Below are 16637 nucleotides of genomic sequence, written 5' to 3' on the forward strand. Positions count from 1 at the left end.
GTGCCAATACTATCAAACAGTTCAAGGAAAAGTTAGACATCTGTGAAAGTATTAAAAAGTTATTAACAGAAAAAGCAATACTCAAAATTTTTGAATACGGAGTTGAGACAGAATTGCATTCGGACGCATCGAAAGAAGGATATGGAGCAGTTCTAATGCAAAAATGTACCAATGATAACTTGCTTCATCCTGTTCATTTCTTCAGCAAGAAAACTACAAATGCGGAAAAAAATTATTGCAGCTACGAATTAGAAGTTCTTGCAATAGTGGAAGCAATTAAGCGTTTGAGAGTTTATTTGTTAGGGCAAAAATTTAAACTTGTAACAGATTGCAAAGCTTTTGAATGCACCTTAAGAAAAAAAGATCTTGCTACGCGTGTTGCCAGATGGGCTTTGTTATTAGAAGAATTTGAGTACACCGTGGAACATAGAATAATTGTCTACTGCTGCCATAGTGATTTGAAATAAAGAAAAAAAAACATTGTTTTTTTTCAATAATTTAAAAGAAACAAATTATAAAATTTGTGTTCTAAATTAAGAAAAGTATTTTTGTTTTGCATAATTTTTGTAATTTTAAGAACGTTTTTAATTTTTGTAAAATCAATAAAGTTCAGTTTACTTGTTACCAATAAAGCGATCAGTCGACCGAGTTAAAATTAAAAGAAAACCGTTTGTTTTTTAAATAAAATAAAAAAGTATATGTCCTATATATTTTAAAAAATATATATAACTTAATTTATTAGTTATAATCAAGAAACATTTAAAAATTGTGCAATATACATTAATGCAATCAGATTCAGCACAAAGCTCTGTAAAAACTAATGTAGATGAAAATGTGACTGTAAGTGACATAATAAATGAAAAATATGTAAAATTGTTAATAAACCAAATTTAAAAACCATGTCACATGAGTTACATCCTTAACCAGCCATGAGATAAAAGAAATAATAAATATAACTGAAGAAAGTAGGTAAACAATGATAACGGACATAAAAGAACAAAGAAAGACATGTTTTTACAACTATTACACTTATCAGGTAAATAGTAGATGTTAATGTCGGAAAACATGTCTTGACAAGAAAATAATAAAATAAAAGATAATAATTATATGTGTTAACAAACATTAAATAGTTTAAAAGACGAGACAAAGAAATTACTTTCTTTGTCCTAATAATTAAATATAGTGTTATGGGCTAGGTCTTGGTACGTAACATTTTTTTATTCGAAAAACTAAATTAATTTTTATAAGAAAAATTTAACTTCAAGATCAAAAGAAATTTTTCATACATGCATATAAATTTTAATTTTACATAAATTGCTCTATTCTAGGTAGCAATAACGCATTTCAAAATTCCCATCCCTAATAATAATTTCAATAATACAACTTAAAATAGTGGTCAGATTTTATACCTCTTTTTCCATAAGAATTACTTTTCTTGCTTTAAAAAAATAATTTTGCGCGAGTTACATCCTTACCTAACACTAACGCATTAAATAATATTGTACCTACTTATAATAAAGTAACAGATATTTTAAGTAAACAAAACGAAACATGTCTTGACAAAAGAACAAAGAAAGATAATAACATTATCTAGGTAGACCGTTATTGATGATTGAAACAAAGAATAATAAAAAGACCATCATAATAAAGATTGACAATAATATTAGTATTTTAAAATGTAAAGAAGTTAAGAATAAAGATAAGGATAACCTACTGAAAACAATGTTAATAAACAAAAATCAAGAGTCAACATGTTGTCAAAACAAATATGATAAAGTATTAGAAAAAGTAAATAAACAAAGTAATAAAAACATGTTTATTCTTGATATTGAAAAACATTAAATTTAAGAAAATGATAAAGAATAAAATATACTTAAATAAATATGACAATATAAAAATATTCCATGTTATTCCTGATAGATAAAATAACAATTTTGTAAATGATCTTAAAAACAAAAGATTGTCTATTAATAATAATAAACAAGATCATAAAATTAAAATAGTATAAATAGAGAAGAAAAATAGTTTTTAGTATAGTAATAGTCTTTAATTCCTAGTTATAAACATAACGTGTAATTTCTCAAATTCAGTTCTTGTATAAAAGAATACTATAATATTGTTAATAAAGAAAATAATAATAATAAATAAAAATTGAATATAAAATAAATTGTGTTCTAATAAATTATTAATAAAATATTGTATTATAAGGTTTTGGTTAAATAAAAATAAAAAGAATAAAAAAAAATATATTTTATATTTTTTTTATATAAATTCGGTTACGTAAATACAAAAGTGGCGCAGTCGGTAGGATCCTCTACCGAAGTAAAAGGATCTAGTGATCGAACCGATTTGCATATTTAATTAAAATAAAAACATTTACGGACACAAAGTAAAATCATTAAAATTTTTTTTTACGCAGAAACGAAGTAGTGAAATTAATTATTTTATGCCAAAAAATAAAAAAAACAATAAAAATAACCAACCTTACATAAAACACTTAAGTGACAATATTCTAAATATGTTTTCGCAAAACAGTGATACAAAACCAAAGTTGACCCAAAAAGAAGGGCAACAAAATGATCTTCAACAAGAAGAACAAGGTTCTGCACAACAACAACAACAACATATAAGTGAACAACAATTTATGCAACAATATCAACAAATGGCTATTCGACTAGAACAACAAGAACGAGAACTCACAATATTAAGATATACAACTTCAACAGACCATACCAGAAAGGAAATACAATACTTGAGACCATTCAGTGGTGAGGACAATTACTCAATTACATCTTTTATCAACTCCATCGAAGATACTATCAACATCAGCTCAGACTCAGCAACTTACAGGCAATTTATAAAAACCATTTACAACGAGAAAATAACAGGGATAGCAAAACGGAGAATTCTTGACATCGAAGATAGGTGCGATTGGAAACAAATCAAAGATCGACTCAAAAAGGAGTTTAAACCCACAACTCAACTTACAGAGATATCAGCAAAAGCTTTTAATATGAAGGTATGTGATATTGAAGATTTAATTTATAATTTCGATAGTTTAAGAAGTCAAGCACATGAGTTATATCATTTCTCCGAAAAATCAAATGTGGAAGCAAGTCCACAAGTTATAGACCACATGTTAATTTTAGCTATAAAAAGAATGATAGGCGGGTTAGGTCAAAGATTCATTAGCGAAATAAATAATTATCAAGACTTAAAAGACGAACTTTTAAAAATGTCAGACTGTAATGAAATAATTAAGGGGGAGTTTAGAAAAACTTTTAATAAACAAAATAAAAACTTTAGAAATTATAATAATCAACAAAGCAATAATTTTAATAGTAGATACAATAATAAAGGTGTGGGAATAAATCACGGAAATAATAATTCCAATAATCAATTTAATTCCCCACAAAACAATAACTATAATAACGTAAATAGATATCATACAAATAACTACCAAGGACGAAACTTAGACTATACAAACCGACAAAACAACCATTTTCAAAATAAAAATTTTAACAGAAATAATAACTATCAAACTGGACATTACTCTGGACAGTTTAGACAACAAGATAATAATAGGTTTGAACAGTTCAAAGACAATTCAGGTCAGTATAGACAAAGAACGAATTCGGGTCAATTTAGAAATAATCCCACCAGTCGGGACCATGAAGGTGTCGAACCCATGGAAATAGAGAATATTGAAGGTAGTTCACAAAATTTTCGGGTGAAGCCTCAGACAATAAATTACCCATAATAAAATTAAACATAGAAAATAAGGAAATTAAGTGTTTGATTGATACGGGATCAACAACTAGTATAATACGTCATGATATTTTAAAATACCCAAAAATAAAACTCGAAAAGCCTCTAGTATATTCAACAATTAGCGGAACAAATACAATTTCTCATAAAATAATTACTCCTATTCCTAAAGAAATGAAACAAGTCGGTAATATTCATTGGAAAGTAGTAGATTTATCTAGTAGGTCATATGATGGAATAATCGGACAAAACGTCCTTAATAAATTAAGAGCAAAGATAAATTTAGAAAAGAAATTTGTTGAAATAAATGAAAATAAAATTCGATTTATAGATAGCGGCTATCCACACGAGATAGAAAAAATATTCAATATAGAAATTAATAGACCTTGTCAATCCATACTCGAAAAAATTAGTTTAGATCATTTAAACGACGAAGAGAAGTTAGAAATAAAAAATATTATAAAAACATATTCGGATGTATTTTTTAAAGAGGGAGACAGATTGACTGGCACTAGCGAGATAGTACATGAAATAATAACCACGACAAATCAACAAGTCAATACTAAGTCTTATAGGTTCCCTAAAATTCATGAGGAGGAGATAAATAAACAATTATTAGAAATGGAAGATCAGAATATAATAGTAAAAAGTAATTCAAAATATAATAGTCCTTTATGGATAGTTCCAAAAAAATTAGACAATTCAGGTGAAAAGAAATGGAGAATAGTAATAGATTATAGGAAATTAAATGAAATAACAATAGACGATAAATTTCCGATACCTAATATTGATGGAATTTTAGACAAACTAGGTAGGTCACAATATTTTACCACTCTGGACCTTGCAAAGGGGTTCCATCAAATTTTAATTAGTCCCGAGGATAGAAAAAAGACGGCTTTTCAAACACCATTAGGGTTTTATGAATTCGTAAGAATGCCGTTCGGTCTAAAGAACGCACCGGCTACCTTTCAGAGACTTATGAATTCGGTCCTTAGGGAGTACATAAACAAAATGTGTGTTGTGTATTTAGATGATATTTTAATTTTTAGTACCACATTAAAGGAACACATAGAAAACATTAGGAAAATATTTAATAGACTTAGACAGAAAGGGCTTAAAGTACAAATAGATAAATGCAATTTTATGCGAAAGGAAACGGAATTTTTAGGACACATTTTAACAGCAGAAGGAATAAAACCAAATCCAAATAAAATTAAAGTAATAGAACAGCTCAAATTACCAACTACACAAAAACAGATCAAATCATTCTTAGGCATTACAGGATATTATAGGAAATTTATAAGAGACTACGCGAAAGTAGCAGATCCGATAACAAAATATTTGAAAAAAAATTGTAAAGTAAATATAAACGATCCAAACTACATAAATGCATTTGAAAAACTTAAGAATTTAATAACCAATCATCCCGTTCTTAAATATCCAAATTTTGAAAGAAATTTTACTCTAACAACTGACGCCAGCAATTTTGCTGTCGGGGCTGTTCTCTCTCAAGAGGGACATCCTATATGCTACGCATCCAGGACATTAAATGACCATGAAAGGAACTATTCTGCTACAGATAAAGAGTTATTGGCAATAGTTTGGGCAACAAATTATTTCAGGCCTTATTTGTATGGAAAAGAATTTGATGTTTTTACTGATCATCAACCATTAAAGTATATGTACGTTAAATATAGAGGACAGGATTTCAGCTCTAGGCACCAAAGGTGGTTGTTAAAATTAGGAGAGTATAAGATTAGGATGGAATATATAAAAGGGAAAGAAAATGTTGCCGCGGATTTTCTTAGTAGAATCAATACAGATACAAATGAAATAAATATGATAGAAGGTAATAATAAAACAATTTCTGAATCGTTAAAAGAACTAACATCTACACCAAGAGAATCAATAACATTCGAACATATGGAAATAGACGAACAATTAAATTTAGAAAGGGAAGAAAATGGTTCTGTCGATATGCAAACAATACATTCCGCTGAAGAAGAGTTAAATGACCACATTCCTATATTGGAAACAACTGTTAATAGATTTAAAACTCAAATAATACTATTAGAAACAAAAGAAATAGAATTTAGGAAAATTTTTGGTAACAGGAGAATTTTTATTGATAGAAATGATTTAACAAACAACTTACCTGATTTATTAAGAAAGTATATTTCAAAGGGTAGAATAGCAATTTATTCTGAACTTTCTGATCACGAATACAATATATTACAACAAAAAATTAGGGAATTATATTCAAACGACACAACTTTAAAATTTGTCATATGTAGTTTTTATGCAAAAGATATTGAAAATGAGGAAGACTGTCTTAAACAGGTCTCATTATATCACACCAAAGAATCAGGACATTCAGGTATAATAGAAAATTATGAAAGTTTGAAATCTAAAATATATAGGCCAAATTTAAAGGTACTAATTAATAAAGTTATAAATAATTGTGATACTTGTACAGCAGGTAAATACGATAGAAAACCCATTAAAAAGAAATTCGAATTAACAGAAACCCCAAATGATATAAATCAAATAATTCACATAGATGTATATGTAAACCAAAAGAATTCATTTTTAAATTTCATCGATAAATTCTCAAAACATGTTGTAAGTTTATATTTAGAAGATAGGAATTACCAAACAATGATAGAAAAAATTAGACTTTTCATATCAATAAAAGGGAAAATGAAAAAAATAATATGCGACAACGAATTTAAGAGTATTAATATTCAAGATTTTTGCAAAAATGAGGGTATAGAAATTCATTATGTTAAACCCAATAGCCACACAGGGAATTCAGATGTAGAACGCATAAATAACACCATTACGGAGAAAATAAGGATTTTAAATATAGATAACAAATTGCCTATAAGAGAACAAATGGTTAAAGCAGTAGAATATTATAATGGGAACTACCATTCTACGATTGGAACTTCACCTTTAGAAATACAAGAAGGTAGGGTAGACAAAACAAAGATTTTTAATAGAATGCTTAAAATAAAAACAGGAAGAATAAAAAAGATAAATAAAGGTAGGGAAATATATAAAGAAAAACGACTTGAAGGTTTCATTAAAAATTACAAAGCTCTTCGACACAAACACTTACCAAAATTTCGAAAATTTAAATTAAAAAATATTCATGAATGTAACATTAAGAGACCACTTAAATTCACAGATACTGATAGGGATATTGATATGCTTTCTGACAATAATACCAATCAACGGACAACTACTAGTACAGGAAATAAATAACGAAGTGGGATTTACGACTATAAGAGTTGATACGGTAAAACTAGTAACAAAGACAAATATTATTTTACACTTAATAAATCCAACAGAAATTTTAAAAATAATAAATAACATGGAAATAAATATAGAAAATAGAGACATAAGAAACAAAGACCTATTACTAACAGAACTTAAAGACTTGACACACAGAATACACACACTAATACCCAGACATAATAGAAGAAGACGAGGACTTTTGAACGTTATTGGCAGTACATCAAAATGGTTGTTTGGTACTATGGACGAAGAAGACAGATGTAATATTGAACGACACTTAAATAATATAGATATTAATAACCATAATGTAATAAACAATATAAATAGCCAAATAAAAATAAATAGTCAATTTAACAAAACTTTGAAACAATTAGAAAAAGTTATATTAGATGACAGGAAATTAATACTAGGAGAACTTGATAAAATTAATATAAATATTAAAGACAGTTTATTTAATGACCAACTTTTAAAGATTCAAGTTTTAAAAAATAAAGTAGAAATTATACAAGAGAATTTAGCGTCTGCTAGGCATGGAATTTTACATCCCAGCATACTGACTAATTCGGAAATAGAAGAATACAAAATAGATTTTGAGAAAATGCAATATATTAAATTAGGAGTCACTAAATTTAAAAACAATTATATAATTTTTGCAATTAAAATACCTAAAACTTTTACGGAAGTCCAGGCAAAAATAATAATACCTGTTCCGAATAAAATAAATAAGGAAATTGATTATGTATCAGAGAAAATTATAGAATTTTATAATAAAACTTACAAATATGAACCATTAAAAACATTAAATGAATTAAGTCAATCTAAACATTGTATTTTTCAAAATAATTGCAAATTAGTAAAAAACGTATTATTAGAAACAATAGAAATTGACGAGGAAACAATAATTGTAAAAAATGCACATGATTTACCAATTCAACAAAATTGTGATGGTAGAAAAATAATTCTTAATGGTAATGTATTAATTCATTACAACAACTGTACTTTAAAAATATTAGATAACGAATTTTCTAATACCAGAGATATTGTAAAAGAAAGGTTTTATTACCCAAACACGATTAATAATATAAATTTTACAGACAAAATTACATTTCAAGATATAATTTTAAAATTTGAAAATAATATTAAAGAAATAAAGGAATCAACAAATAATTCTAAAACTATGTCAATAGGGCAAAATATAATAATGTTAACAATTTTGAAAATAATGTCAGTCCCATTAACAATTCTTATCATGTATTGTACAAAGAAATTTTTCTGTTCTAAAAATGGAATTCAGGAGAATTCCAGACTAAGGGAGGGAGAAGTTACATCCTTACCTAACACTAACGCATTAAATAATATTGTACCTACTTATAATAAAGTAACAGATATTTTAAGTAAACAAAACGAAACATGTCTTGACAAAAGAACAAAGAAAGATAATAACATTATCTAGGTAGACCGTTATTGATGATTGAAACAAAGAATAATAAAAAGACCATCATAATAAAGATTGACAATAATATTAGTATTTTAAAATGTAAAGAAGTTAAGAATAAAGATAAGGATAACCTACTGAAAACAATGTTAATAAACAAAATCAAGAGTCAACATGTTGTCAAAACAAATATGATAAAGTATTAGAAAAAGTAAATAAACAAAGTAATAAAAACATGTTTATTCTTGATATTGAAAAACATTAAATTTAAGAAAATGATAAAGAATAAAATATACTTAAATAAATATGACAATATAAAAATATTCCATGTTATTCCTGATAGATAAAATAACAATTTTGTAAATGATCTTAAAAACAAAAGATTGTCTATTAATAATAATAAACAAGATCATAAAATTAAAATAGTATAAATAGAGAAGAAAAATAGTTTTTAGTATAGTAATAGTCTTTAATTCCTAGTTATAAACATAACGTGTAATTTCTCAAATTCAGTTCTTGTATAAAAGAATACTATAATATTGTTAATAAAGAAAATAATAATAATAAATAAAAATTGAATATAAAATAAATTGTGTTCTAATAAATTATTAATAAAATATTGTATTATAAGGTTTTGGTTAAATAAAAATAAAAAGAATAAAAAAAAATATATTTTATATTTTTTTTATATAAATTCGGTTACGTAAATACAAAAGTCGCGCGAGTTATGTATAAGGATAATGTTGATAATAGTAACATTATACCTCCTAAAAATAATGATAACAAACTAAATCAAGAATCAACATTCTGTCAAAACAATTATGCTGAAATACTATCAGCAATTAACAAAAATGTAAATAAACAAAGTAATAAAATGTAAGACATGTTTACTCTTGATATTGAAAAATATTATTATTAGTTTAAGGAAATGATTAAAATATAATTGAGACAAAGAAGAAGTTCTTTGTCTGATAACCATTAGAAAGTAATTAAGACAAAGAAGAATGTCTTTGTCTGATAATTAGTTTTTGTTAAACAAAATTCTGATAAAATATCTGTTAGAGATGTTCACAGAAAATATTATCTGAAAAACAGATTTAAGTAGCAAAGACTCAATAGTATAAATAGAGAGGAAAAGTAGTTTTAAGTTCAGTTCATATTTTATAGTCGGTACGACAAGTTCCAAAATTGTTAATCTTTAGTTGTAATTTCCATTAAATAAATAAATAAAATATAAAAAACAAATTTAATTGTTTTTTTTTTTAAATTAAGCCCGAGATTAATTATTTAATTGGCGCAGTCGGTAGGATTGCTTTTCGTTATAGGCAATCCAGTGATACGAATCTAAAAAGTTCAAATAATTAATCGGTAGAAAATTTAAAACTTTAAACTTTAGTATAAAATTAAAATTATACAATTAATATAAAGTGAAAAAGAAAAAAAATTAATACCGAAGTAAAATAAATTTATTTTCATCAGGATACAAAGTTTTTTCAAAATAAAAACGTAGACACAAAGAGAAAATAAATAATAAAGTGAACTATATCCAGTGGTCCGAACCCCAACGCGGTGGAAAGTTTCAAGGAAGATAAGCACCACGGCAAATCAAGCAGCAACGAGGAAATAAAAAAGGTGATTCCAGAAACAAGCATCAAGCAGCAACGAGGATATAACCGATTCCAGAAACAAGCAGTAAAATGGACCAGGAAATACAACTACTAAAAGAAGAAATAAAACAATTGAAGGAACTGATGGGACGACAACAAAAGAACTCCGTTTTCACAGCAACAGAGTGTACGACAACACTCAGGACACCAACGTTTGTTATTTCCCAAACCACAAGGCAAATAACCAATAACAACAACGTTAACAACAATAAAAGTAACAATAAAAATAACAACAACAAGGAAAACAACACCAATAGCAACATCATTAATAATAACGTTAACAATATCAACAAAAATAACAGTAAAAATAACAACAAGGAAAGCAACATCAACAGCAACAAAAACAACGATAACAATAAAAATAGAAACAACAACATCGATATGAATAACATCAATGAAAACAATATTTTTAAAAATAATAATAACAGTAACAACAACATTTAAAAAGGATAGAATCAAAAATTTAAATACATTAAAATTAGATAAGTTATTCTTGAAGCTTATCCAATGTCAGGAAACTCTAGAATGCTATCGGGCCAACATTGCCATAACAGACAAATTTTAGGCAAAGACGGAGGCTAAAAGAGTAAAATAAAAAGAAAGGAATATACCATAAGTCAGGAAACCCTAGACACAATCCGGGCCAATATCGCCTTTTGTAATAGGATTAAGATAGGCAAAGACGGGTATAATTCTAGAAGAAGAATTATATTAATAAATAAATTAAAAGAAAATAGTAAAGTGTAATAAATTAACAATGGAAAACGAAGGACACCATTATAATAAAAAGAAAAATACTAAACTAAATTATAAAAATACTGTAATAAAAGCTACAAATCAGTTTAAAATACTAGAAAGTACTAGTGAAGTTACAGTAAGAAATAATATTAAAAAACACTTTATTCACGAGAATCTTAATAAAAAAATAAAAAACTATTTTAAAAACAGTAAAATGGCAGAATTACAAAAGACCGTTTTAGAGCAACAAAACCAAATAGAAGAGCTAACAAAAGCTCTAAAAGCTTTCCAAATTAAAGAAGAAAGGAACAACAGAATACAGCAACAGAACAGCAAGATACACAAGGAATAACAGAAGAACCAATGTCAACAGAAGGCATATATAGAACAATAAAATATATATCAACGTTCACAGGAAGAGGAGAAATCAGCATTAACTCATTCATAAGTAATGCAGAATATCATCTGAGCATGGTCAAAGGAAAAGAATCAAGAAAAATGATAACATGAAAAAATACAGGGAGAAGCAAAGGATTGTGTAATTAACCTTCCAGATCCAACAGACTGGGATCAAATTAAACTAGTTCTAAAAATGAGATATCGACCGGAAATGGAGCCTTCAGACATCTATAAAATGATTACAAACATAAGGGCGAACACGGTAAGTGAGTTAGCTATTATATTACAAAATATTAGTTATAAGTCTGATGAAGTGCAAGTGTACTATAGGGACGATGTAGCTATAGATTTAAGTAATGTAAGAAGTATGCTTGTAAATACCACAAAAGAAATGACTCAAGGAGTCTTATTAGATAAAATTTATTTTGAAAGAGATTTAGGGAAAATTATAACGATCATGAGGCAGAGACCTTATGAAGACAGTTGTATAAGAGATGAATTTAAATACAAACAAAATTTTAATAATTATAATGATAAAAGAAAGATTATGACAGTGACAATGTTGATATGGTGTCTGTTAATAACACCAATTAACGCTGGACTGATAGTACATGAAATAAATGACGAGACAGGTTTTACAACAATAAAACTAGACAACGCGAAGATCGTAACAAAAACAAATGTTATTTTGCATTCGATATATCCAAATGAAATTTTAAATATAATAAACAATATGATAATAAATATAGAAAATAAAAACATGAATAATAAACAAATGTTGTTACACGAACTAAATGACTTAACGAACAAGGTACATACATTTATACCTAGACAAAATAGAAAAAGACGAGGTTTATTGAGCATAGTAGGTAGCACAACGAAGTGGTTGTTTGGAAATATGGACGAAGAAGATAGGCAAAACATTGAACAACATTTAAAAAGCATAGGTACTAATAATCATAATTTAATTAATAATATGAATGAACAAATAAAAATAAATGACCGATTTAATAAAACATTGAATCAATTAATAAAAGTAATTCTAAATGATAGAGATATAAATAAGGTACAATCTGATAGTTTTAATTTTTATGATCAATTATTAAAAATTCAAATCCTTAGAAATAAAATTGATACCATTCAAAACAATTTAGCAACCGCTAGACATGGTATTTTACATCCTAACATATTTACTAATTCAGAAATAGAAAAATATGAGATAGATTTTAATAAGTTACAATATATTAAATTAGGAGTTTCAAAATTCAAAAATGATCATATTATTTTTGCAATAAAAATTCCAAGAAAATTTTCTGATGTACAATTAAAATTAATAATAGGCATTCCAAATAAAATGAAAAGGGAAATAGATTATCCATTAGAGGTAGTTTTTGAATTTAATAATAGAACGTATAAATATGAACCAATTAAAACAATAAATGAATTGAAATTATCTTTTTCTATATAGTTTTTCAAAATAATTGTAAGTTAATCAAAAATGAAGCAATTGAAATTATAGAATTAGATGAAGAAACAATAATTGTAAAAAAAATGCTAATAATATATCAATAAAACAAAATGGCGATAGTAGAAAAATAAATCTTAAAGGTAATATATTAATACATTACAACAATTGCACTATAAATACTTTAGATCAAGAATTTTGCAATACCAAAGACATTATAAAAGAAAGATTTTATTATCCAAATATACAAACAAATAACTTTACAGATAAATTAACATTTGAAGAATTTGTAACAAAATATGAAAACAATATAAATAAAATAGAAGAAAGCAATAATAAAAAATTTGAAGCAGTAAAAATTAGTATTGTTACTCTAATTGGTAGTAAAATTTTAACAATTATCATAACAATTTTTATAATAAAATGTATAAAAAATAAAGTATGTAAAAGAATTCAGGAGAATTCTAAAATAAAGGAGGGAGAAGTTATGTATAAGGATAACGTTGATAATAGTAACATTATACCTCCTAAAAATAATGATAACAAACTAAATCATGAATCAACATGTTGTCAAAACAATTATGCTGAAATACTATCAGCAATTAACAAAAATGTAAATAAACAAAGTAATAAAATGTAAGACATGTTTACTCTTGATATTGAAAAATATTATTATTAGTTTAAGGAAATGATTAAAATATAATTGAGACAAAGAAGAAGTTCTTTGTCTGATAACCATTAGAAAGTAATTAAGACAAAGAAGAATGTCTTTGTCTGATAATTAGTTTTTGTTAAACAAAATTCTGATAAAATATCTGTTAGAGATGTTCACAGAAAATATTATCTGAAAAACAGATTTAAGTAGCAAAGACTCAATAGTATAAATAGAGAGGAAAAATAGTTTTAAGTTCAGTTCATATTTGATAGTCGGTACGACAAGTTCCAAAATTGTTAATCTTTAGTTGTAATTTCCATTAAATAAATAAATAAAATATAAAAAACAAATTTAATTGTTTTTTTTTTTTTAAATTAAGCCCGAGATTAATTATTTAATTCGCGAGTTACATCCTTAACCAACCATGAAATAAAAGAGATAATAAATATCATTGAAGCAAGTAGGTAAATAATGATAACAGACATAAAGAAACAAAGAAAGACATGTTTTTACAACTATTGTAGTTATCAGGTAAATAATAGATTCTAATGTACAAAAACATGTCTCAACAAGAAAGTAATTAAATCAAAAGATAATAATGTGTCTGTTATCAAATATTAAATAGTTTAAAGAAGAGACAAAGAAATTAATTTCTTTGTCTTCATAACACAATAACAAAGAAATTAAATATAGATTAAGAATATTTTAGTTATAAATAGATGTAATGTCAGAACAATATTTTAGTCTAAGTTTGAACTGTAAAACCAATCATAATATAATCCGTAATCGTTCCGACTGTTAATAAAGATTTCTGTAAAAATAAATTTGTTTTTTTGTGTTTTAATAAATTAAAGTACATAATTGGCGCAGTCGGTAGGATACCCTCCGATACAGAATCAGACGCAGGAACGATTACAACAACTATTGGCAAATACAACAGCAACAACATCTCAAAATATACAACAACAAGACTCAACACTCCAGTTAACACCAGAGCAATGTATAAACCACTTTAGGCATTTAAAACCTTTTAATGGACAAGGAGAATATAAATTACAAGAATTTATCAAGGCTACGGAAAGCTCAATAAGTTTATGCAACCAAAACTTACAACTGGAGCAATACTGCAAGGAAATCATCATAAACGAAAAAGTGCAAGGTGAAGCAAAACGCTGTATACAACGTCTGGGGTCGCAGTTAACATGGGACAACGTAAAAGCAGAGCTGACACAACACTTCAGACCAAGAGCAGATTATGCAGAGCTCATCAACAGATGCAGGAGTTTAAGAGTAAGTACTTTAAGAGAATTATTTGATAATGTTAGGGAAACAAATTATTCTTTAAATGAGTTATATGATTTTGATGATAATAAGCCCATAATTTACCATCCTGAAAATAACGATAAATATTTAGTAGGAATAGTACTCGAAAAAATAGATAGTTTAGTTCGGTGTCATATAGACTAAAATAAAACGGTTATTGAAATTTATAATAAACTCGCGGAAGATAAACTTTTAGATGATGAAAGGGCAATATCAGGATCATATAAAAAATTTAATAGAGACAGGAATCAGCCTAATAATTTTTATAAGAGAGCACAAAGCAATAGAAATAATGATCATGTTAAATTAAATTATAATAATAATACTAGACAGAACGAAAATTACAATAGACAGAATTAAGAATTATTATCCTAGAGAAAATACTTCAGGACAAATTAAAAATACCTTTAATAATTCTCAACCATATCAAAGTAATTCGGGTCAATATAAAAATAACTTTAATTTTATAAAATAGAAATCAATTCCAAACACAACATAATAATTCATGTAGATTTAGGCATAATAATCCAATTCATGAAATAAATAGAGGTGAACCCATGGAGGTAGAAAATATTGAATTGCAGGAAGTAAATTTTACAAGGGAGCCTCGAGATCGAAGTTACCGATAGTGGAACTAACCATAAATAATACAAAAATAAGATGTATGATTGATATCGGTTCAGATACCAGTATTATATAATATAATTAAAGATATTCCTGAGAAAAAATTAGAAAATCCTATATTTTTCGCTACAATAAATAGTGTTAGTAAAATAACAAATAAATTAATTACTCCTTTTCCAATTGAATTTGAATCAAACGGAACAATATCATGGAAGGTAGTTAGTCTAGGAGGTAGAAAATATGATGCTATTATGGGGCAAAATTTTCTTATACCTTTTAGGGCAAAAATTGATTTAGAAAATCGTAATGTTAAAATACTTGAGAACATTGAGATACCATTTATTGAATTAGATTATCCTATAAAATTTGATGAGATTTGCACTTTAGAACCTATTGAAGAAGGGGTTCTAAGCAAGTTGAATTTAACACATTTAAATGACGAAGAAAGGAAACCAACAAAAAGGTTGTTACATAATTATAAAGATTTGTTTTTTGTGGAAGGTGAAAATTTGACCTTCACTCACGAAATTAAACACGAAATTTATACAACGGTAGAAAAACCCATTTATTCTAAAATATACTCGTATAGGTATCCACAAGTACATGAAAGGGAATAAACAAACAGAAATAAATAAACAGATTCAGGATATGCTACAGCAGGGCATAATAAAGGAAAGTAATTCCCCGTATAATTCGCCTCTTTGGATAGTCCCAAAGAAAATTGATAATTCAGGCGAACGAAAATGGCGTATAGTTATAGACTATAGAAAACTCAACGAGGTAACAATTAATGATAAGTTTCCTATACCAAACATTGATAGTATATTAGATAAGTTAGGAAGATCACAATACGGGTATAATCGAAAAGTAATCAAAAACGCGCATCGATACAGCATCAATGCAAAAAAAAGTTGCTGATACTATACCGATGTGATGCGTTTACCTTACTGATGCACTAATTTTTTGACATTTTTGGACATTTTCTAAATCATATGTGTTTTGACATTTATTTTGAAAAAATTTTCTTTAAAAGTGCTTAAATATTATCAACCATGGAAAATCAAAACAAAAAATTTTAAATATAGTTTTGGGAATTTTAATATATGAGACATCTGAAAACATTAATATGGTCCAAAAGAGAAGATTGAGTAAAGTAAGGAGATATTTGTCGAAGTTAGGAATCGCAAGAAATTTGATAAAAGGGAATCGTTTAATTCCAAAAATTTCCAATTATTTTCACGTTATCGAAGAATACCCGGACGA

At 26.5% G+C, this 16637-nt stretch overlaps 1 protein-coding gene and 1 long non-coding RNA gene across 6 annotated transcripts in view; one reads left to right on the top strand and one right to left on the bottom strand.

The window, feature by feature from the left end:
* LOC129618725 (diacylglycerol lipase-alpha) overlaps window positions 1-16637 on the bottom strand; it is a 246629-nt gene that overhangs the window by 45389 nt on the left and 184603 nt on the right. The gene's annotated exons all lie outside the window — the stretch shown is intronic.
* Window positions 12828-16637, top strand: part of LOC129618727 (uncharacterized) — a 32896-nt gene continuing 29086 nt past the window's right edge. For both annotated transcript variants that reach the window (XR_008697825.1, XR_008697826.1), the window contains exon 1: window positions 12828-14717. This is a non-coding gene — a long non-coding RNA (uncharacterized LOC129618727). The remainder of the gene's footprint in view (window positions 14718-16637) is intronic.

The sequence above is a fragment of the Condylostylus longicornis genome, unplaced genomic scaffold, assembly GCF_029603195.1.
Source record: "Condylostylus longicornis isolate FDR11 unplaced genomic scaffold, ASM2960319v2 ptg000010l, whole genome shotgun sequence".
Lineage (NCBI taxonomy): Eukaryota > Metazoa > Arthropoda > Insecta > Diptera > Dolichopodidae > Condylostylus > Condylostylus longicornis.